At 39.2% G+C, this 22,495-nt stretch overlaps 3 non-coding genes across 3 annotated transcripts; all 3 read left to right on the plus strand.

Annotated features, from left to right (window-relative positions):
* Positions 1 to 3,391: 3,391 nt before the first annotated feature.
* Positions 3,392 to 3,479, plus strand: trnay-gua (transfer RNA tyrosine (anticodon GUA)). The gene is given in 2 exon segments: positions 3,392 to 3,428; positions 3,444 to 3,479. It is a non-coding gene; the product is annotated as a tRNA-Tyr (tRNA).
* A 7,381-nt stretch (positions 3,480 to 10,860) lies between these two features.
* trnaa-ugc (transfer RNA alanine (anticodon UGC)) lies at positions 10,861 to 10,932 on the plus strand. The gene has a single exon. It is a non-coding gene; the product is annotated as a tRNA-Ala (tRNA).
* A 4,184-nt stretch (positions 10,933 to 15,116) lies between these two features.
* trnan-guu (transfer RNA asparagine (anticodon GUU)) lies at positions 15,117 to 15,190 on the plus strand. Its single transcript has one exon. It is a non-coding gene; the product is annotated as a tRNA-Asn (tRNA).
* Positions 15,191 to 22,495: the final 7,305 nt, after the last annotated feature.

A 22,495-nucleotide genomic window follows, 5' to 3' on the forward strand; every position in this document is an offset into this window, starting at 1 on the left:
GTCTTCATGAAGGTGTGTGTCGGCAAGCTCTCCACTGGCAATTGACTGGGCTTGTAAAGAAATCAATCTCATTCAACAACCATACAAATTGCACAGCTTAAGGCACATGAAGTGAAATCTGTGAGCTGATTGACACAAAACAATGTCACTTCACATTATCTGCAAAGTTGTTTTGCTTGTCTGACCACCTCTTCCTACTTTACAGTGAGCACATATATTTCAGTTTCTTTCCCCCATGTGGAGATGTGTCCACTGCCAAAACTGCTGTCTGATTATTTAAATAATCTGTAAAACTGTTACATGACTTCATCTAATTGTAAATGTATAAGACGGTCTATGAGACATTTGTGAGAGTAGCTGAATCCCAGAGCTGGTATGGAATCACACACAGACAGGTCTTCTGTGTGATCTGAGTCCCACTGCTCAGAGCTACAGACTGGTCAAATGGTCACTATTGTAGACACGACCATCGTGTCACTATTGGTGTTTATTACATAAATACTATATATAAATAATAAGATAATTCCACACTCATACGTGTTATAAAACATTTATAAACATTTTGGGAGGCTGACATACAGTAAAGAAAGTAATACTGAAGGGCTGGAAGTCCTGGAAAGCGTTAATAAAACCTTCTTGCTTTCGACCTGGATCAGAGCCCACAACTGCCAGATCAGTGACCCCTGAGCCCAGTTCACAGAGAGGAGAACCAGGAGCTCTTTTATGTCTCTAAGAGGGCTGGGAGGAAGGATAAAAGGGGGAAATGTGACATGAGTCCAGGCTGTTCTGTCTGATATTGTTCATGTAGCAGCACTGATTGTCTGAATATCTTCTGGTTCTGGATTGTGAGGATAGCAGTACGGAGTTGAGATCCTGTCTGAGTGTGAGTCTGAGCTGTGAATCTGACTGAAAAGAGAATAATGATTTTTTATTCTGCCTGAGAATTTTCCTGAGAATTTTTCCTGAGAATTTTTCTTCTTTTCCAAGTGGTGTTACACCTCCTTCAGAAACTCTGCACAGACTGCCAGAGTGAGAGAAGAGGAGAGAGAGATGGACAGATAAGAGCACACACAGCAAGAGACACATACATCTTGATTTACTTTGAAGCAAGTGTTCATTTCTTTTCTGGAACAAGTTGTTTCTGAACTTCAAGAAATTCATACAACTTCTGAAAGATAAAATACAAATCTTGCTTCTCAGGACAGAAGAAATGCTGCAAAAAAATGCCAGTGATTTGTGAAAAGCAACCGGAATGTGTCCTTGTGCAGCTGTTAAACAAAGGGCTGGTGGGTCAAACGCACTCAGGGATGCGCTTCAGATTGTGATGATTTAAACATAATCTCCACTTAAAATTGAAGGGATTTCTTCGCAAACCCTCTTGAATGTTGCAGGAAATCTTCGTGTTTTACTCGTGTGCAACTACAACAAGTAAACAATTAAGTACCTAAGTCAATGTCCAAGAAAACCATCTTCACGTGTGGAATTTTTCTTTAACTGGCTGTTGGGAGAATTCATCTATACACCCGTTGTATCCTTAGCAAAAATATTTTAAAATTAGTACACAGATTTGTTGGAGAACTTGACAATCCTTGACAATCATTATTAAATGAGCATTATACAAATGTGCGTTGATATTTTTAATATGTACCTTAATTGTAATATATATACATAATTGCTTTGATATGGATGTTCATTTGAAGGAATTGAGGAAACTATGAAGGATCGCAGAACAACCAAAGATACACTTGGGCATCTGCTATTGGTAAAGATGAAAGAGTACCTTAAGTGTAAAGCTTGCATACACACGAGAGAAAAAAAAACAGTTTTAATGCACTTCATTAAATTGATGGTGTGCTTATCAATCATGCATAAAGTGTACATAGCAGAGGATGGTTTCGATCCATCGACCTCTGGGTTATGGGCCCAGCACGCTTCCGCTGCGCCACTCTGGTGACAGCTGTCATGGGGTGATTCAACACAACTGCTCTATCTTTGCTTTCTAAAAGTGCGCCCGAGATGAAAAGTCTAAATGGTAAACGCAGACGTCATGTTGAGCACTTGGTCTTTTATAGTACAAAACATCACCCGCTGCTCTACATGGGCGTGTCTTCAATATCGTTGAGAACCAAACCTTCTGCTTTCCGAGGCAACTGATTCTTTCGTCGTTAATTCCCAAATCTTCAATGAGAATCAGTGAAACGAAAATCAAACACATGTACACACTCGCGTCCTAACTTGAAAGAAAAATCTACACCCACTTTATAATACTGAAAATGATTCAGGAAGTACAGCAAAGTTCTAAAACCAGCGAATGCATCTGCATACATAAAATGTCAATTTTTCAAAAGTAACATCTTCAGCTTTGAAAGATTGTCATCCATATATTTTCGTTTTTCTCTTTTTTTACATAACACGCTTTCGAGAAACAAACTGTCTTTTAATTAAGGCTTCATTAGAAAATGTGTATCTTGGTTTTCTAAGTTAAAATCGGCACATCCCAGTGAGCAAAAGATGTAGAATATACGACTATTAAACGCATACCTTAGACGTGTAAATGTGCTCCGTAACTGGTCTTGAATGAAATTCTAATATACGTATATCGTTATACGTCAATTAGACATCTATGATTATATGTTTATTATACATAAATGATTGGAGTTCTATTATACGGATAAATTTAGAAGACTATAATACATATATAGTTAAAGGTCTATTATACATCAAAGAACGATTTTTATAGGTGTAGAAACTAGTAAATAAAGCCAATGATTTATTTTAGATATGTATTCTTAAAATATACAAATATTCACACATGAAAAATATGTAGTTCAAATTATAGATTATATACAATATTGTAATCAACAAATGTCTAATCATCATAAAAAACACAACTAGTAAACTTCAGTTACAAATTCTAGTAACATGGCAATATATATATATAGTAATGACAAACACAAACTAATTACATGAACGCGCTAATATTTAACTCAAAACCACATTTCGATTCAAATATAAATTTTAAAATTTACAACTTCTTTATTTCCACGAAAATATTATTAATGTAGCACAAACGCTACTTTATAATAAAGACAGAAAGAAACTGTTTGTTTTGTGTCTCATGGTGATCCTCCTCTCGATACTAATGAAATGTTTAATATGATCTCTCGAGAATAAAAAAGGAGTCAATTTCCGACTGGAATGATTGATGCCCCATCAAACATTTTGTAATATCCCTGGAAGTTTATACAGTAGAATCCTGGTTCGTGGCTTAAATTCAAGGTAAACAAGACTAAGGAAACGAGTTGGAAACTTGATGTTGAAGTGGGATTTAAATCACCCGGAACATTTCACTACATTGGGCAGTATGTGCCAGAAAGTAATAGCTGACATTCCTTCGATAGCTCAGTTGGTAGAGCGGAGGACTGTAGAGAAATCAGCGGGGTATCCTTAGGTCGCTGGTTCGATTCCGGCTCGAAGGAAGGTGCTTTTTGTGTACTTTAATCAAAGAGTTAAAAAAGCGAATCTGTTTCAATCAGACATTGATCAAAAGCTCTATAAACGACGAAGTATTGGTTCCTGTTCCGAATTCAGCCCACGTCTTATTGTCTTGTTTTGGCCAAGATCTGATCTTTGAATTAAGGGACTACACTGTCTGCTTTGTAATCCAAAAATGCATACCAATGTCAAGTTTTTTTGTAGATATAAAGGTGTTCTCTGTTTTCAAAGGATAGGTACTTAATTGGCATAATGATTTGGTATTGATTTTGTATCGTTGTATTATAAAGTTTGTGCTTTCTGTGTTTTTATCGTATTGTGAACTTATTTTTTAAACAAATGCTAACAAAGGCAAACACGGCACACATCTGTTTATACCAGTGGTGAATTGTACATTTTTATTAAGTATAAGCTACTGTGCCCTTCTGGGAGTATAACAGGTTCGATATAAAGTGGCAAAAATATAAAAGGGGAAAATACCCCACACTGCGTGTAAAGCCCTCGTTGTGACTGTTTTAGATTAAAATGGCGTACTGTGCACGAAATGTTGCAGAAACACAGTCTGATATTTTGATAATTATTATTTTAATAATTTGATCAAATTGAGGCCCAGGATCCAAATCTTCAGTTCTGATTTTTTTAAGTGATGCTTTTCCTTCCTTTCGTGGAAGTCACACGATGTGAGCAATTGTTTTTTTTTACGTTACGATCCAAAGAGCCTCAGACGCACTGTAACCAAACCAGGATGGATTGTGCTGGGAGCCGGACTGAGCTCATTCTCACTCCCTGTGCTAAAAACAGAATTAGCTCTTCCCCGAACATCGTCTACAGCTGCTGGATGGTGCTTTGCGTCTTACTGCTCCGGCAATTACTTTGACGAAAAACAGCTCAATTGTGCGCTTTTAACCTTCTCGCAGCTACGGGCGAGACTGACGCTCGCGATATGAAGGCACCCGCTGGTACACCTTCTCTAACTTTCACAATCGCGACAGACTTCGCTTTTTAAAAAAAAAGTAGATATAGCCCTGAAAAAAACATAAGCTTTATCAGTTTTTACATTAATCTATTTTGAATCAAAGTTTGATATTTTTTTCATTTTTTATAGCATTTTACATCATAATAATAATATTAATCATCATCATCATTTACACTTATATAGCGCTGTTCTGGATACTCCACTCAATGCGCTTTACAGGTAATGGGGACTCCCCTCCACCACCACCATTCTCTTGAATGATCACAGAGAGTCAGGACCTCGGTTTTATGTCTCAGCCGAAGGACGGCACCTGTTTACAGTTTAGTGTCCCCGTTCTTGTACTGGGGTATTAGGACCCGCATGGACCACAGGGTGTACGCCCAGCGACAGGAACCAGACGTGTGTTGGGCTCGGCTGCGAGCAGGACAATGACGTCACGGGGACAAAGTAGAGGAAATCAAAACGGTTCTGTAAAAGACCAGTGTCAGCTGTTGGTTTGCAGTCTGGACTCTAAATCATCTGATCCGATTTTAAATCTCTCTAATACCTGAGCTGCGGCTTCTTCCGAGTATTTATTCTTATACTTATTATGTGTAAGTGTATAGATGAAACCTTTCATATATTGTTCAGTTTAAATAAAAATGCTTTACTAATACAAGAGAGAAGTATAGTATGTAGGATGTGACAAATTTATGATCTCTTGGAATAAAACGGTTTTTATTTGCATTCAAAATGAAGCGGAATTTTAGCGCGACACACAAACCCTTTGTCTTTTTTAGAGAGTGATTTTTAAACAGACATAAATGTAGAAAACGTGTTTTTTTAGCACTACAATAGCAGGGTCAGCGGCGTAATGAATAACGCGTCAGGCCTCGCATCAGAAAATTATAGGTTCGACTGCCGTCTGACTCCTTGCGTTTATACCACTTACATTCTTTAATATAAATGAACTGCACCTGAAAGCTATAGAAAACACCTTGGGTAAGTTGTCTGCAGCCTCATGCGAATTTCGACAAATTACCCAAAACACTGTATTGTCTGGAGATCAGCTCCAGCTCTGAACTCATTTGCAATGAAAAACCATGTGTAACAAAACTGGAGAACAGCTGAACTTGTGCTCAGTTCGGTGATGAGGGTTCAGAACTGTCGTTGTTGTAATTAGCACGAACTGCACAGGCTCTGAATCAGACCATGTCAATTAGTCTGATCAGTGTAGGACACGTTAATGTAGAATTATTAATAGGTTTGTTAGTTAGTTCAGGTGTACCCACCTGAACTAATGTAGAATTATTACTTGGTCTGTCTCTTGTTTGTATATACAGTGCCTTGCGAAAGTATTCGGCCCCCTTGAACTTTTCAACCTTTTGCCACATTTCAGGCTTCAAACATAAAGATATAAATTTTTTATTTTATGTGAAGAATCACCAACAAGTGGGACACAATTGTGAAGTGGAACGAAATCTATTGGATTTTTGAAACTTTTTTAACTAATAAAAAAATGAAAAGTGGGGCGTGCAAAATTATTCGGCCCCCTTGCGTTAATACTTTGTAGAGCCACCTTTTGCTGCGATTACAGCTGCAAGTCGCTTGGGGTATGTCTCTATCAGTTTTGCACATCGAGAGACTGAAATTCTTGCCCATTCTTCCTTGCAAAACAGCTCGAGCTCAGTGAGGTTGGATGGAGAGCGTTTGTGAACAGCAGTTTTCAGCTCTTTCCACAGATTCTCGATTGGATTCAGGTCTGGACTTTGACTTGGCCATTCAAACACCTGGATACGTTTATTTGTGAACCATTCCTTTGTAGATTTTGCTGTATGTTTGGGATCATTGTCTTGTTGGAAGATAAATCTCCGTCCCAGTCTCAGGTCTTTTGCAGACTCCAACAGGTTTTCATCCAGAATGGTCCTGTATTTGGCTGCATCCATCTTCCCCTCAATTTTAACCATCTTCCCTGTCCCTGCTGAAGAAAAGCAGGCCCAAACCATGATGCTGCCACCACCATGTTTGACAGTGGGGATGGTGTGTTGAGGGTGATGAGCTGTGTTGCTTTTACGCCAAACATATCGTTTTGCATTGTGGCCAAAAAGTTCGATTTTGGTTTCATCTGACCAGAGCACCTTCTTCCACATGTTTGGGGTGTCTCCCAGGTGGCTTGTGGCAAACTTTAGACGAGACTTTTTATGGATATCTTTGAGAAATGGCTTTCTTCTTGCCACTCTTCCATAAAGGCCAGATTTGTGCAGTGTAAGACTGATTGTTGTCCTATGGACAGACTCTCCCACCTCAGCTGTAGTTCTCTGCAGTTCATCCAGAGTGATCATGGGCCTCTTGGCTGCATCTCTGATCAGTCTTCTCCTTGTCTGAGCTGAAAGTTTAGAGGGACGGCCAGGTCTTGGTAGATTTGCAGTGGTCTGATACTCCTTCCATTTCAAGATGATCGCTTGCACAGTGCTCCTTGGGATGTTTGAAGCTTGGGAAATCTTTTTGTATCCAAATCCGGCTTTAAACTTCTCCACAACAGTATTACGGACCTGCCTGGTGTGTTCCTTGGTCTTCATGATGCTCTCTGCGCTTTCAACAGAGCCTTGAGACTATCACAGAGCAGGTGCATTTATACAGAGACTTGATTACACACAGGTGGATTCTATTTATCACCATCAGTCATTTAGGACAACATTGGATCATTCAGAGATCCTCGCTGAACTTCTGGAGTGAGTTTGCTGCACTGAAAGTAAAGGGGCCGAATAATTTTGCACGCCCCACTTTTCATTTTTTTATTAGTTAAAAAAGTTTCAAAAATCCAATAGATTTCGTTCCACTTCACAATTGTGTCCCACTTGTTGGTGATTCTTCACATAAAATAAAAAATTTATATCTTTATGTTTGAAGCCTGAAATGTGGCAAAAGGTTGAAAAGTTCAAGGGGGCCGAATACTTTCGCAAGGCACTGTAAATGAATGTCTCTGACAACTTAATGTTAGTTTTACGATGTAGTTCAGGCGTTGACATATGCACGAGTATACGAAATGTCTCACTCCTGATTCATCTCACGTTCTACAGGAGACTGGCGATTCCTCCTGTTTCTTGTACAACCATATCAGAACAGAAGCCCGTGTCACCCAGCTCAGATTCAAGATTGACTCGCATCTTTATCCCTTTTTTGTTCGTGATCATTATTTTCTTTAGTTATGATCAATATTGAACTTTTTTTAAATGAAGTGACAATAATCAAATATGCAGGCAGATTTTTGAAAAGTATTCAGAATTGTCAGGGTGCCCCTTTGGAACAGTCGTCAGAAAATGTGAGAAAATGAAAGTTATGTAAGCTCTCACACAAAGCATTGAAGATTGGAATCTGAGTGTAAAAAAGCTACCCGTCTCCCAATGATAGGCAGGGATACACACCATGACTCGAATAGACTCAGCGAACTTTAACGCCTATGATATTACGAGTGCTTTGCACGTGTCGAACTTCAAGAAGGAACTACTACAATAGTTGTGGACATAATTCAATACCACCGGCAAAGTCCAATGCCGGCAACGTCTGAGAAAATAATATTCACTCATGGAATTTGGTCTTTGAATGGCTGGCGAGAAAATTCATTTATACTCCTGTTGCACCCTCAGCTGAAACATGTTAAAATAACAATGCAGATTTGTTGGAGAACCTGACAAGAATTATTGGGTTAGCACTGTATGTTATTTGGTGTCTTTACTTTATTTTATTTATATATTTTAATATAAATGTTAACATACATGCTGTATAATCTATTGTCATTTTAAAATATGTTAGCTGAGGATGCGAGGGGGGCTATTATACCTTGTGAAACATGCAAGGAACTGTAAAAATGGCTGGTATTTGAATAAAATTGGCGATCACAAGAAAACCACAATTTATGTGGTATTATCATCAATATCCTTTAAAATCTACGTTCAAATGAAGGATTTGAAGAAACTATGAAAAAAGCAATAGTAGTAGCAGAGGATTTTGAATTTTGCTTTTCAAGTCAGTAGATCACCATAGAGTTGCGCCCCTACAAACAGCACAAAGGATGAATCCCACCTCCTTCGTTATTGCTCTTTGTGCCGGTGAAAGTAGTGTTTGTGCTATTGAAAGTATCTCGGAAGATGAAGGTGCAGTCACTTCCACATGTCATGATATCATTAGATCCGACGACAAGAGCTGAAGCCCCCGGCATTTTCCAAGCCAGCAATGTGAGGAAGATGGGTGTGGAGGAAGGTAGTGTGGCCGAGCAGTCTAAGTTGCTGGATTTTAGGCTCCAGTTTCTCTGGGGGTGTGGGTTTGAATCCCACGGCTGCAAAATGTTAATGTTTTAAGACCTGCAATACGATCAGTAAAAGCACCTTTTGTTAGGCTGCGGGAGGTGTTTAGAGATAGACTTTCTAAAATACAGGCTTAACATCAAGGCAGAAAAAATATTTTGTTTTCTTAACATAAATTCTCTTTGGCATGTTCAGCTTTATGTAGGGAACAACATCTGCCGAGATCACTTTTGAGGCAGTGCAGATGATAGTGTACCGGCAAGTACATTTAATATTGGCTGTGGTGGTGAGCTGCTTTTGTCTGTGAAACTTTTAATTCTTCACGCCGAATCATTGGCAGGGGTAAAGCTTATTAAATCTTTGAACAAAGCGCTCCATCGGAAATACTTTGTTCATGGTCAAAAGATTTCAGAGGATTAACTTCATGAATTCACATAGCATAACTTACAGGAAAGATTTAAAAGGGGAATTGATTGTGCTTCCTGATGTTGTTCCTGTGGTTTCTTTGGATACAAAGGTGAATGTTCTTTGACGTTCTGCTAGTGTATCCACTGGGTGGGCTTTATCAATTAGCTCGGATAGGTCATCAGTGCTCCATCTCCGGAAAATAATAAGCACTGTCGTTTTTTCCTGTGCTGTCTTTTAAAACATAAACGATCACGAGTTTATAGATTTCTCCAAATAACAACTATACATTTTAACCCAGCGGTTAGCATTCCTTCAATCCAATAGTTTTACTCTGGGTAAAAAGCAGCGCAATATACAGAGAGATGATATTCAAATATTTCAACGTTCTTATTGGATTACCTGTATGGAGATATCGCTCAGAATTCCTAATATAATTTTGAGTTCAGTTTTGCTTTACTACTTTCAGAGTCTTTTATTGACCTTGCTGAAGCAGAGAAGTGACATAATCACAAATGCGACCTACCTGTGCTGCTGTTTCTGGTTAATAATGATTATTGCGAGGAAAAAAAAAACAGCTCCTTGCATTAAGAGCAAGAGCAACAAACGCGCTCGCTTGTTGAGTTGGGTTTTATTCCGTGGTGCTCTTCCTCAGATGCAAAGTTATTTGGCGAGCAAGGACCTCTGAGAAGGAGCCTGAATTCATCAAGAACTCAGAAATTCTAATATCGCACTGCCGTCTTGTGTACAGAGATTTGCTTCTTCCTTTTTGAGTGTTTTGGTGTTTAAGAGCATGCTTCCTACCTCGAATGTTTGTTTCAGGAGATGTGTTACAAGATCACAGATCATCTTGAAAAGATTTGGGATGCACTGGCTCAGTTATTTGAAGGAACCTATACCACCAACGCACTTCTGAGAAGCACCTGCACATTTTCGCAATCCTCTCTCTCACCTACAAAGTTATGAAGACACAGACGACCAACAAAAACTGATTTGATTCACTCAAGGCTTCACTCTTCTGTTGTGATGTCGTTTTAATTAGTGTTAGCTGTGATGTGGTGTTGTTTCTGCCTCTTAAAGTTTAAGAGTCTGCTCCTTTCTTCCTGGTATAGAAATAACATGTTCCATCTTTGTTTACAAACACCACTGTAAATTATTTGTCCATCTCTAAAGCCTGTGTGTATTGACAAGGCAATTCAAAAGCACATATTAAATAAGAACACGATCCTTCTTGTTACCATTCACGTGGTTGGAGCGTTGTTTCGCCCTTTAACGTTCTTCTACAATATTTACAGACAGGGCTTTATCACTGGAGTTGTGTGCATCGGTCCATGAACATCAACTGTACTGGTGTTTTTCTATGCGTAATTTAATCGCAAGCACTTAAAAGATGCAAAAAGGTTTCAAGGAAAACATAATTGAAAGACAATCGAGTAAGGAGGTAGAAAAACGCACCCCCCCCGTTGAAGAATCAACCACCGTCGCCCATGTGACTGGATATAAAAATAAATTATTCATTTTGCCCAGTCTCTGGAAGCTTCGATGCGATTATTTTCCCTTCCTTATTTCTTCATTCCCATTAATTTACTTTGTAGTAGAAGAAACGCGAAAGTGGGAAACTGCAGGCATTCTTCGTGAAGGGTGGATTGTGTTCAGTAAACATATGAACATCTTTACGTCAGTTCCACCATCGGTAGGCTAGGGGATGTAGCTCAGTGGTAGAGCGCATGCTTTGCATGTATGAGGTCCCGGGTTCCATCCCCGGCATCTCCAGGTGTCTTATATTACTGTGCTCACATCGCAATCTTCTGGTGAGTGAGAACTCTTTGCTCGTGTTCATAGAGAGCCAGTTTTACACAATTAATTTCAGTCACACACGAAGTGCTACAGTGTTGCTCTGCTGTTTTAAATGTACCTCCAAAGCATTTCGTTCTGTTAACTACCAAATGATTTGAACTAATTTAACGTCATATTCAGAAAATCCAGAGAAGGTCATCAGACTTTTAGTGGCTGTTGAAGAAAACACCTGTTGAATCTCACCAGGGATTTCTTGAGAGATCATTCAGTGAGCGAGTCCTCCCTCTGGACTCCAAACATTTTTAGTTAAACTGTTATTCACATACTCTAACGAAGAGAAACGTTAGTGTCTTCCGGTGTGTGAGCCCATTTCTCAAAAAAAAGTTATATAAATTTAATTGTTCTACTTTTTAGGCTTGCATAGTCTTATTAATATTTCAGTTAAATTTTAACTGTAGTTTTTTTCTGTAGTAACATCAGTTGATATTAATATTAGTCCTGATTTATATGTTTTTGTCATGGTTGATCTTATGTAATTTTGTAATTAGTTTCAGTTTTGAAAAATCGCGCAGAGAAGCTACCAAAATTGGTAATGTTCATATAATGTGTAATGCAATAGCAGCATTTTGGGTTGAAAACAAAAAGTATATCTTGGTATGAATCCTAACACATCATAGGCAGTGTTCTAGGACTTCTCGCTTCAGATAAAGTTGTCAATACATCATAGATTTCTACTCAATCAATATCAGCAGTTTTATCGGTACCGAACGCTAGATATAGATCCTGGCAATACTTCGTGAGATCATTGTAAGAAAATCCAAAATACTACGGAAGGAATCAAATTTATACGTTTCTTTGGATCGAGAATATGATCATTATGAGACTCAAAACATGCCTGTCTTTTCTTTTTTCGAGGACAAATGGATTATTGAGGTGTAAAGATGGGTTCAAAACCAAAATCACCTGCTATCACTGCTGTTTCTTCAAATCCTTCAACTGATCATCGATATCGAGGAATAATATATAGTTTCTTCAAATCCTTCAACTAATCAACGACATAGAGAAATAATATTATACAACTTGTGGTTTTCTGTTAATTGCCAATTTGACTGTAATTACATCTTCGTTTACAGATGTCTTGCATGTATCACATGGTATAATAGTCGTCGTGCGTCCTCAGTTAAAATGTTTTAAAAAGTACGACAAAAGAACAACATTTATGGTTACATCCATATTAAAATGAAGGTAAATATACCAAGATATTAAAATACAATTGTACAGTTCTAACTTAATAATGCCTGTGAAGTTTTCCAACAAATCCGAACTGTAATTTTGAAATATTATAGCTGAGAATGAAAAGAGAGTACAAAGATCAAATTCAATGAGTGAAAATGCACCAGTAGTTCTCTAAACTGAGTTTCTTCCCTGAAATGACTCGCTAGCGAAGCACCAAGCAGCCTTGAACGGATCGCGGAAATCAAGTATACAGTACAGATGGATTCAGAGTGTGCTTTCCAACTTTTGTGCAACATTTTCCTTTGATAGGGCAGAGTTGTCTTCACAATCTGGGTTAAATAAAAAGGAGTGACGACAGTGTTAAACAGCTTTCCTTCTTGGGGAACAACGGTTGTGTTCCATATTTCTAATTATTTTGGTTTCAAGATCGCAATTTAGTGTGAAACATAAACGCCAGCTGGATAAGCTTTATTAATTTCCCTCACGGGATCAATAAAGTATCTATCTATAAATCTCTTACACGTCATTTACAATGGCCTTTCAACTAATAGCCCGTGCAGGGATCAAGCTCTAGCTGTTCGTACAGTACGAGTTGCGTAAGGCTCTGTAACGCGCAGATGAGAAACTAACCTCTGCTTCTTCATTATACACACAGTGAGCTATATACGCGGGCTTACTGCCTCCTACGGGCTCTGTATTTGATTGCGGTACAAGACCGGCCGTGGAGTTAAAGTGAGACGGGTGTGTACATTAAAAGGCTCATAGCGTCCCTGGGAGGGCTCAACCCACCACCCTTTTGGTTAACAACCGAACCACAAAGACTCATGTACAGCTTAACACTTCTCGGTCTCGGTGAAAGTGATACACTCCGTAAAATTTCCAGAGATTAATTTATTTTTAAATGAAAATCACCAACAGCGGCCGAGATCTACTGGAGTTTTTTTCATTCTATACTGCGATTTCTGGAGGGTACCCTGTGGAAATACGAGTTTTGACGAGAAGGGATGGACATATAAGGTCAAAAGGCTTGGGGAATTGAACATTAAGGTGAAGACTGCGGGTTCAGTAGCAGCAGAACCTGATCAGTATCATACTTTGATATACTTTGAAAATGAACTTGGGGATTTAGAGTCAGACGTGCTACCGTTGCACCATGGGGTACTTAATTTAAAAAAATAGGAAAAAAAAATCAGTGTTCCTGGATCTGTAATTGAGAACAACACCTGCACAAGAGCTGCGCAGGAAGAATAAAATGTGGTCTGGGAAGAAGAGACTCTCTTCGGAAGAGCAGCGCTCTTAACGGATTTTTTTTTGTCTCCTTTGGGGAATTCAAAGGCACGGACAGATGTGAACTCGTGGCGCAACGGTAGTGCGTCTGATTCCAGATCAGAAAACTACGTGTCAGCTATTGGTTTTTCAGGTTCTGCTGGTCCTGAACACGGAATTCACACCATGCAGTTTAGTTCTATCTGTACACCACATAGATAATCTAAACAAAATAGAGCAGTACAGGACACGCAGTGTGGAGCTCACACAGCGAATAGCCTTGAACACAAGAGAAAACGCACCGTTCACATCTGCTAAACATCACGTCCAACTTTAGAGACAGCTGCATCAGAGAATGGAATCCCGGAAGTTTCAGATAACTTCTTTTAATTCAGGTTCAATCAAACCTGAAAGTTAATGAGTTTCCGGACACTTTTGTTTTATTAAAAAAGTGTCTGAAGCCTGAAAATGTAATTTGAAAAAAAAAAACGCTATTGTACATTAGCAGGTGCTTTTTGTAACGATTTGCTATTTCATGCTGGAAAACAAAGGAAACAGACCCAACGTTTGCTTTCAGGTGCAGTTCATTACATAATAGACATCTATTACTGAGGAGCTTGAATATAATTTACACGAGCCAGGTAGAAGTCGAACCTACAATCTTATGATCCGAAATCAGACGCGTTATTTATTAAACCGCTGACATTTCACATAACCTGAATTCCCCCATAGTGTGCTCAGCGCCGCTACTAGTAATGCACCGCTCCGTCTAAAATTTCAAAGTGAAAAACATGTGTTTTCTGATTTTTATGAGTTTTAAAATATAATCTCTTTAAATATGACAAGGGTTTTATGTTTCGCACTGAAATTCCGATTGATTGAGAATTCAGAGAAAGACTGTTTTCTTCCACAACACCGTATAATTATCACATCCACCAGACTCTCCAACCTCTCCAGACCTTGCTGGGTGAGCAATTGCTCCGATAAATTAGGTCACGTATCATGTTAAATCATTTCTTCTCAACACATTTCCTGGTGCACGTTTTCTCTATGAAAAAAAGGACATTTTTCCCTTGCACGATTTTTCGTTTTTATCAAAGCGTACAGAAAGAAAAAAGAAGAAGAAATAGTGTCGCAAAAGAACTCTGTCGCCCTTGGGAGATGTCAAACGCATTGGACATGAAAAATGCCAGATTAAAGCCAGTTCTCTTCGTTTCTCAGTGTCGGGGCTGCTATGTAAAAGAGGCAATTTGCTCTGAGAGCAGGTTCAGCGCTTACTAAACGCAGATGTCTCAGAGCGGTCTGTCCAAGTGGCTGTAAAAGGTGATGGTTGTCCTGTTACCGTAGCTTAGTTGGTTAAAGCGCCTCTTTATGAAACAAAAAAACGAGATTCAAATCCAAGCTGTGTCTTTCTTCCTTTCTTGTAGTACAGAACGTACCATTTTGGGCACTCACAAAGGGCTTGTTTTCGTTAAATGCATGTGTTCATTTCCTTTCTGGAAAACTTATTTTTGATTAAATTCACACAGCTTGCGGAAAATGAAATCCAATTCTTGGTTATCAGTGCAGAAGAAATATTACCGGCTGGCAAAATAAACGGTTAGAGATTTTTTTTTTTAACCGGGAATTTGTGATTCGAGAAAAAAACCTACATGTCAGTCTCTGTGGCGCAATCGGTTAGCGCGTTCGGCTGTTAACCGAAAGGTTGGTGGTTCGATTCCACCCAGGGACGAGTTTCTTTGGCGATGTAAATATTGTCTTCGGTCGATTGGATTTTTCAGCGAAACCATAGCCATTTTAATATTTGCAACAAATGCGAGTGTTTAACACGTGTCAGGATCACCAGGAAATGTCCAATAATGCCCAACATCGTAACTCCCCAGAAAACCATATTCACCCAAGAAAAATGATCGTCGAATCGTCATTTATACTCCAGTTGAATCCTCTGCTGAAATATATTAAAAATACAATGCAGGTTTGTTTGAGAACTTGACAAGCATTGTTACGATAGCACTGTGCAGTTGGATTTTGATATTTTGACATATTTACCTTAAATTTAAACATAAATACTATACAGTCTATTGTAATTTTAAAATATGTCAGCTGAGGATGCAAAGGGTTGAAAGGGAAAGGTCAGAGGGTATAGTAACAACAAGGTTAGGATTTGTGGAGGTGGTAGGGGTGTTGATGGTTTTTCTCTGTAGAGGATGATTGAATGTTTTATCCTTCTCTGAAGTGAGAAACTGGAAGAGTTGGGAGTTGAGAGATCTGATGAGGTTAGATATAAAAGGAAGTTGATGTGGAGCTGTTAGCAGTAAAAATTACTTAATGTCTTTGATGTTGTCATCAAAGATAAACTGTAGTCAGCAAAGATAAAAAGAAAATTATCTTTGCATACTGCCCTGTCTTTCTCACACCTGAAGAAGGCTCCACAGCCGAAACGTTGTGATTCTTTTCTTCTCTTTTCAGCAGGAATAGTCCTTTACTTGTTCCTTTGCAGCCTACGCTTGCTGACACAGCTACTCACCTGATATTTAACATTCCTATAATCACAAATATGAATACCACTGTGGGTATTTTTTCCATGATTATTTATTCTGTCATTGAAGCATATTTTATATCATACCGAAGTGTCATAATCACTGAAAAAATATTTTTTTTCATTTAGAAAATAAGAAAATGATAAATCACTATGAATTGCATTTAGCCTGTTCTGATCTAGATATTCTATATACTTTAACATGCCATGTTCACAATGTCACAACTCAGAAATGCAACAGTGAAGTGTTGTAATAACAAATGTACATACTGTTGGTGACATTGAGATGTTTTGGTAATGAGGAAGGAGGGACATGCAATGTTCACAGGATCAAATTTAAAAAACAATACAGTAAAATTTATTGTACTTCGGGATTATGAGAGCCTGTTACATTGTGTCTCACACCTCAGTGTCAGAATTTTGAGACGTTTTTATAACCAGGGGGAAAACACTTTAACCAAATCAGCCAAGGTGCTGTCAGAGTATTAACATCATGTCTGCGTCGGTGATTACAGCTGACTATCGCTGGAGGACAGTTCACTGTGAACAAGTCAGCCTGCATAATGAGGGGGAAGAGACTGACCTCTGTGATGCACTATAGAGTTACACTAACCTTCAATCAACTGTTCTATGCTGCATTCTACCCTAGTGGTAAATATTGGTTTCCGTGCGTGTAATATTCCTTTTTTTGTCAAATATTTTCAAGCACAGAGTTTGCTGTTGAAAATAAGCCTTGTGGTCCTCAATGTTGTGATCCTTTTCCCCCAGTGTCACCCAAATTGATACATTGTGCTTTGGCAATTCTTCAGGCTATATTGTTTAGAGGAGCTCAGTTGAATTAGTTTCCGTAGATAAAGTATTTCTTTTCCCTTTAATCCTTTAAAACATATTACATTTTCAATACATTGTATCTTTCTTCCTACTAATTGTAGCGGCAATGCTTGTTAATAAGACAGAATTAAGTGTTGCTGTGCTTTCCCAAATAAGGCCTCATCTCTCTCTTCATCTCTGTGGTGCAGCCACAGAGAAGCTATTCATGCAGGCTGATTTAAAGATGTTTTCTTTTGATAAGGGACAGCTCCCAAATGGGGATGCATTTAGCTAAGCCTAGCTATCATGATCAATGGTCACCCATTGGCGCCTATCTGTCTAGGGAGTGCCAGATGGATATCTGGACTGCATTCCTAAGTGTCAGGAGTAAGTGACTCATATCTCACCTTGATCAACCAATCAGGGACTGGTAGGGCCGAGTAACCTACGTGGAATTCTGATGCCCATGGAACTTTCAGCCAATGAATGAGCTGAAGTTCCTCCAGGTAAAAACAGGCAACACAGAGCTCCCAGAAGGAGAATTTCTAAGGAGAATTCCAGGGGTGCGAGACTATTCTAAAGAATTCCAGGGAAGGACGGCCCAGGAGCAGAAAGGCTCCCAAGGGCAGGACATTCTCGCAGCGCGCCTCCTGACCATCCTGATACATTTTCAATACATTGTACTGAATCTTTCTTCCTACTAATTGTCATCATTTTTTTCTGGCTTGATCTTGTAATCAGAGATTTCAGAATATTCCTTAAAAACTAGTAAAAGAAGAGGGACAGATTCGTGCACACTAAAAAATATGAAAGGGAAGCAGGACACAGTAACCACCAAACATCTTATAGATTATGAATGTGCCTGAATTTTTTCAGTGATTTAGAGGGTTCTGCCATTTTAGATGTTATGCTGTTCCTGTGTGATGTATCAAATGTGTTATTTAAATCTCCAGTCATTACTATATCAGTCTTAAGGCCTTGCAGTATAGATTGCAATTCATCCAAAAATGCCAAGTTTCCCACTGGTGATACACACAAGGAAATTCATGTACATTCCCCCCCGCCCCCCCCCCTGTTCTGTAAAAATGCAAAAATAATTAAAAAATATTAAAATAAGGTTAAAAGAAATGATACACAGTTATAAAGCTCAGGAATGATCAATTTGAAGTTACAATCCACTTACAATATGCCAAAAATGGCAAGAATATGTAAAACAGGTGTATAAAATTAAAAAAAAAGTTTAAAATAAATACTTAATACTTTTAAAATTCAGGAATGTGATTGGTCAGATGCTTACGATGAGTGTTGCTGGTGTTTCGTGTGATTTAGCGAATTGAAACAAAATATTCAATTTAAAAACGGCAAGAGCTCGTATGAAAAAAAAGTTCGTAATGTAAGTATATTTGTTGTAAGAACTGCGCCAGAACTAGTGACTGGTTTATATTCAGTTATGTGCATTGGGAACAAAAGGGAAACTTACATGGATTTTATTAGGTTTTAGGAATCAGAAAATGTATTTTTACACGTTTATGCCTACGAGCAGAAATAACTTCCTGCTTTCAGCGCTTTTATTGTTTCTGCTTGTAACCTCGAACAGAAAAACCCAGTACTGACTCACAGAAACGCCCCGGAGTTTCGGTGTTTCTGGGATTTAAGAGGGATGTATGAAGACAGTAAAGGGGAGTTTTTTTTTCCCCCGCTGTAGAGTATGAAGGCGGTGTGACGAGTCTGGAGGGAGGAGACGCACATTCCGCACGGAGAGCGCAGAGCAATGAGTTTCACCTGCAGCTCGCCGAGTCCTGTCCTATATAACCGCTGAGCCCGGGTACCCAAAGTCTCCAGCCAGTGTTGGAGATTTACAGGGTTAAAGCCCAGAAGTTGAGAGTAGAGTTTGTGTACGATTATAAGATTAAGGGGATAGGGTTTGGTGCACAGAAGAGGCTTAGGTTTGGTTTTTGTTTAGTTTTGACACATTTGTAACGGCCATGGCGGCCTGTAGGGTCGGCATGCGCCGTTACTTTTGCGCGCGTTTGGTGTACAAGAGTGGTGAGGGCTCGGCTCACTCGGGTGATATTTCACGGTTGGACTTTTCAAGGAAGGTGTTACAGAAAGAGTTAAAGGTTAAGGCATTAGATGTCAATTGCTTAATTACTTTGCCGAAGGGAATTGGTTTTGACATTAGTTTCAAATCGGCAAAGTTATTGGAAGAATTTGGGAGAAAAATAGAGGAGAAAAAAGATGTGGGCCTGATTAGAATGTTTGAATGGCAGAAGCTGACGGATCTTTCTAATAGAACTGTGATTGTTCGCATGTTTAATGAGATGGTGATGAAGGAAGATATTGTGACATGGTTGTCTAAGTATTGTTTAGTGAAAGGTGAGCCTCAGAAAGTCTTGGATGATGATGGCATCTGGAACTGTGCATGGAGAGTACCTATTTCATTGCATGAAGACAAAAATGGTTATGGTGGATTTAAACACAATCCTTCTTTGATTGAATTAGGTGAAAATAGAGGCCTTGTGTTCTACCAAGGGCAGCCAAAACTGTGCAGGAGGTGTGGGGAGCTGGGTCACTTTGTGGATGCCTGTACAAAGGTGGTGTGTGGTAAGTGCAAGGAAATTGGACATGCATATACTGAATGTACAAGCTTGAGGAAATGCAATCTATGTGAGTGTGAAGGTCATGTGTTTAAAGACTGTCCAAATTCCTTTGCAAACAGAACAAAACTGGGAAGACCGATGCAAAAGCAGGAAGAGTTTGAAGAGGCATTTAGGGCTGGAGCAGTGGTTCTGGATCAGGAACTGGATGTGGTTGACGTTGAAGAAAGTAGTGGAAAAGAGAGCGAGGGTTCAGAATGGAGTGAAGGAGATGAGGCTGAGGTAGAAGAGAATGATAATAATGTGGAAAGTGAGGTGGACTCTGAATTGAGTGGTAGCATCTCTCCTGATCGTCTGCCACCCGTGGAGACTGAAAGCGCTCAAATGGAATGTATAGAACAAAGGGTGCAGGCTAAAAGGTCTGCTGAGACATCTGATTTAGAAAGTGATCTAACTCCGAGTGGAAAAGTGAGGGAAGATCATTTTCAGAGTCCTCAGATGGCAGGTTCTCCCATGGGATTAGTTCTCTCCAATCCTACTGATCCAGCTTTAGAACTAGAGACTCAAGGAGGGCAGGTGGAGAACCATCCTATTGATGGCGGGGGTGGTGGAGGAGGAGGCAAGGAGAGCAAATGGAAAAAGAAAAAGGCCTGTATAGTAGGTGTCACAGACTGAATGATTCTAGCCAGAGTTTTTAGTCTCCCCTGGTCTAACTTTAAGTATGGCTCTGAACATTGTGTCCATAAACGTGAGAAGCATTCGATCCAAGTTAAGGGCAAGGACTATATTATCATTTGTGAGTAAGGTAAATGCTGATATTATGTTGTTACAGGAGTGTGGATTACCTTTTAAAAACAGCTATAAGGATATGGAAGAACTGTGGACATTGGGCCCATCAATTTGGAGTGGGTCCAATGAGAATAAATCTGATGGTATAGCTGTTTTAATTAAAAATAAGATGGTAGAGGTACATCAGTACCTTGTAGTGAAACCAGGGAGAGCACTGGTGGTGTATCTGGGTTTCATGAATGTCAAATTTAAACTTTTAAATGTGTATTGTCCGAGTTGCCCACACGACAGATATGTCCTAATTCAGGAATTGAGAGAATATTTATTGGGATGGGAACCACTGGTTTTAGCTGGGGATTTTAATTGCCTTTTAGAAAGAGAAGGCAGAATGAGGGGTGAGAGACGGGTCCAATTTGATAAATCATCAATATTATTGCAAACTGTATGTAAAGATTTTAAACTGAAAGATGCCCTCAAACTTCATAGTCAGGGGAGGGCAGGTTTCACATGGCACAAGTCTAATGGGACCCAAGCCTCACGTATAGATTTTATTTTGATACGTGATTTTACTTGCACAACTGCAGGCTTAACCCCTGTTTTTTTCTCTGACCATTGTTTACTGTCATGTACACTTGCTATTCCAACAGTTGTTACTGTGGGGAAGGGTGTGTGGAAGCTGAGTATTTCACTTCTGGAGGATGAGGAAGTGAGGAGCAGGTTCAGGGAAAGATATAAGGAATGGCAGACTTTGTACGACCTGTTTGGCACAAGAGCACAGTGGTGGGAGGAGGTAAAGGAGCGTACAAAAGCATTTTTCATAGAGATGGGGAGGAGAAAACAGGCTAGGATACGAAGGGTTGAAAACGGATTACAAAAGAGATTGCAGAGGTATGTTAAGTTATTAGAAGAGGGGTGGGACTTCAGTGAGGAAATCAAAGAATTAAAGAATGAGCTTTTAAATCTCTCTAGAGAAAAGATTAAAAAAATCATGTTTCAAAGCAAAGTGAAAGAGCTTGAAGAAGGTGAAAAATGTACAAGATTCTTTTTCAAGAAAAGGGTTGTAGGGAGGGGACTAATGTCTGCATTGAAGGGACGAGAGGGGGTTTTGCAAACTAGTATGGAAGACATGTTGACTGTAGCTGAGAATTTCTATGGGGAGTTGTTTGGAAAGAAACAAGTGTCTAAGGATTTGTTAGAAAAATTTGTGCAAGTCATTCCAAAAAGTGTAAAAGATGATACTGTGTTATCAAAAGGCCTTTCTGTAGAAGAGTTAATGGAAAGTTTGAAGACCTTCAAAACGGGTAAGACTCCAGGGTTGGATGGTCTACCCATTGAGTTTTACAGGGCCTTTTGGGATATTTTAGCATTGGATCTTTTAACCATTTTTAAAGAATTTGAGTTTTTAGAAGAACTGCCGGACAGCTTTAAGACGGGAGTTGTGATCTTACTATTCAAAAAGAATGATCGCACAGACCTGGCAAATTGGCGACCGATAACTTTATTGAATTGTGATCTTAAACTGCTTTCCAAGTGTTTAACGCTTCGATTAAAATCTGTCCTGAGTGAAGTCATTCATCCAGATCAAGCTTGTGGAGTGGCAGGGAGGAGGATCACGGACAGCCTGATACTGATTAGAGATACCATAGGTTATGCGAGAGAGAGGAATATTGGTTTGGCGGTTTTAAACTTGGATTTTGAGAAAGCTTACGATCGTATCTCTTATGAGTATATGTTTAGAGTACTACAAAAGATGGGGCTTTCAACCAGGTTCCTCACTTGGGTAAGGTTATTATATAAGGGTATAGGAAGTAGAATAATGATTAATGGCAGCATGTCAAATGTGGTTAATGTGAATTGCGGTGTTCGCCAAGGCTGTCCGTTATCCCCACTCCTTTTTGTTTGCTGTATAGAACCACTGGCACAAGCCTTGAGAATGGAGAATGGGATTGAAGGCATTAAAATCCCTGGGAGTGGGGCCCAAGAGGTGAGAACTGTACTATACATGGGCGATGTAAATGTTTTTTGTACAGATTATAAGGGAGTCAGAAATAGCTTGGAGGTGACAACCCAGTTTTGCGGAGCATCAGGGGCCAAGCTGAATAAAAACAAATGTGTGCTGATGCAATATGGAAACTGGAGTGAAGAGGAAAATGTGGGAATCACAATTCGTAGAGATGAAATAAAGATTTTGGGAATAAACTTTGACAGAAATGGGATGGGGAGTAGGAATTGGGAGAGGGTGGTAGGGAAAGTCAAAAGCAAGATCGGTCTGTGGAGTTTACGGGAATTAACAATGGAAGGC

This window comes from Atractosteus spatula, chromosome 10 (assembly GCF_055471065.1).
Source record: "Atractosteus spatula isolate fAtrSpa1 chromosome 10, fAtrSpa1.hap1, whole genome shotgun sequence".
Classification (NCBI taxonomy): domain Eukaryota; kingdom Metazoa; phylum Chordata; class Actinopteri; order Semionotiformes; family Lepisosteidae; genus Atractosteus; species Atractosteus spatula.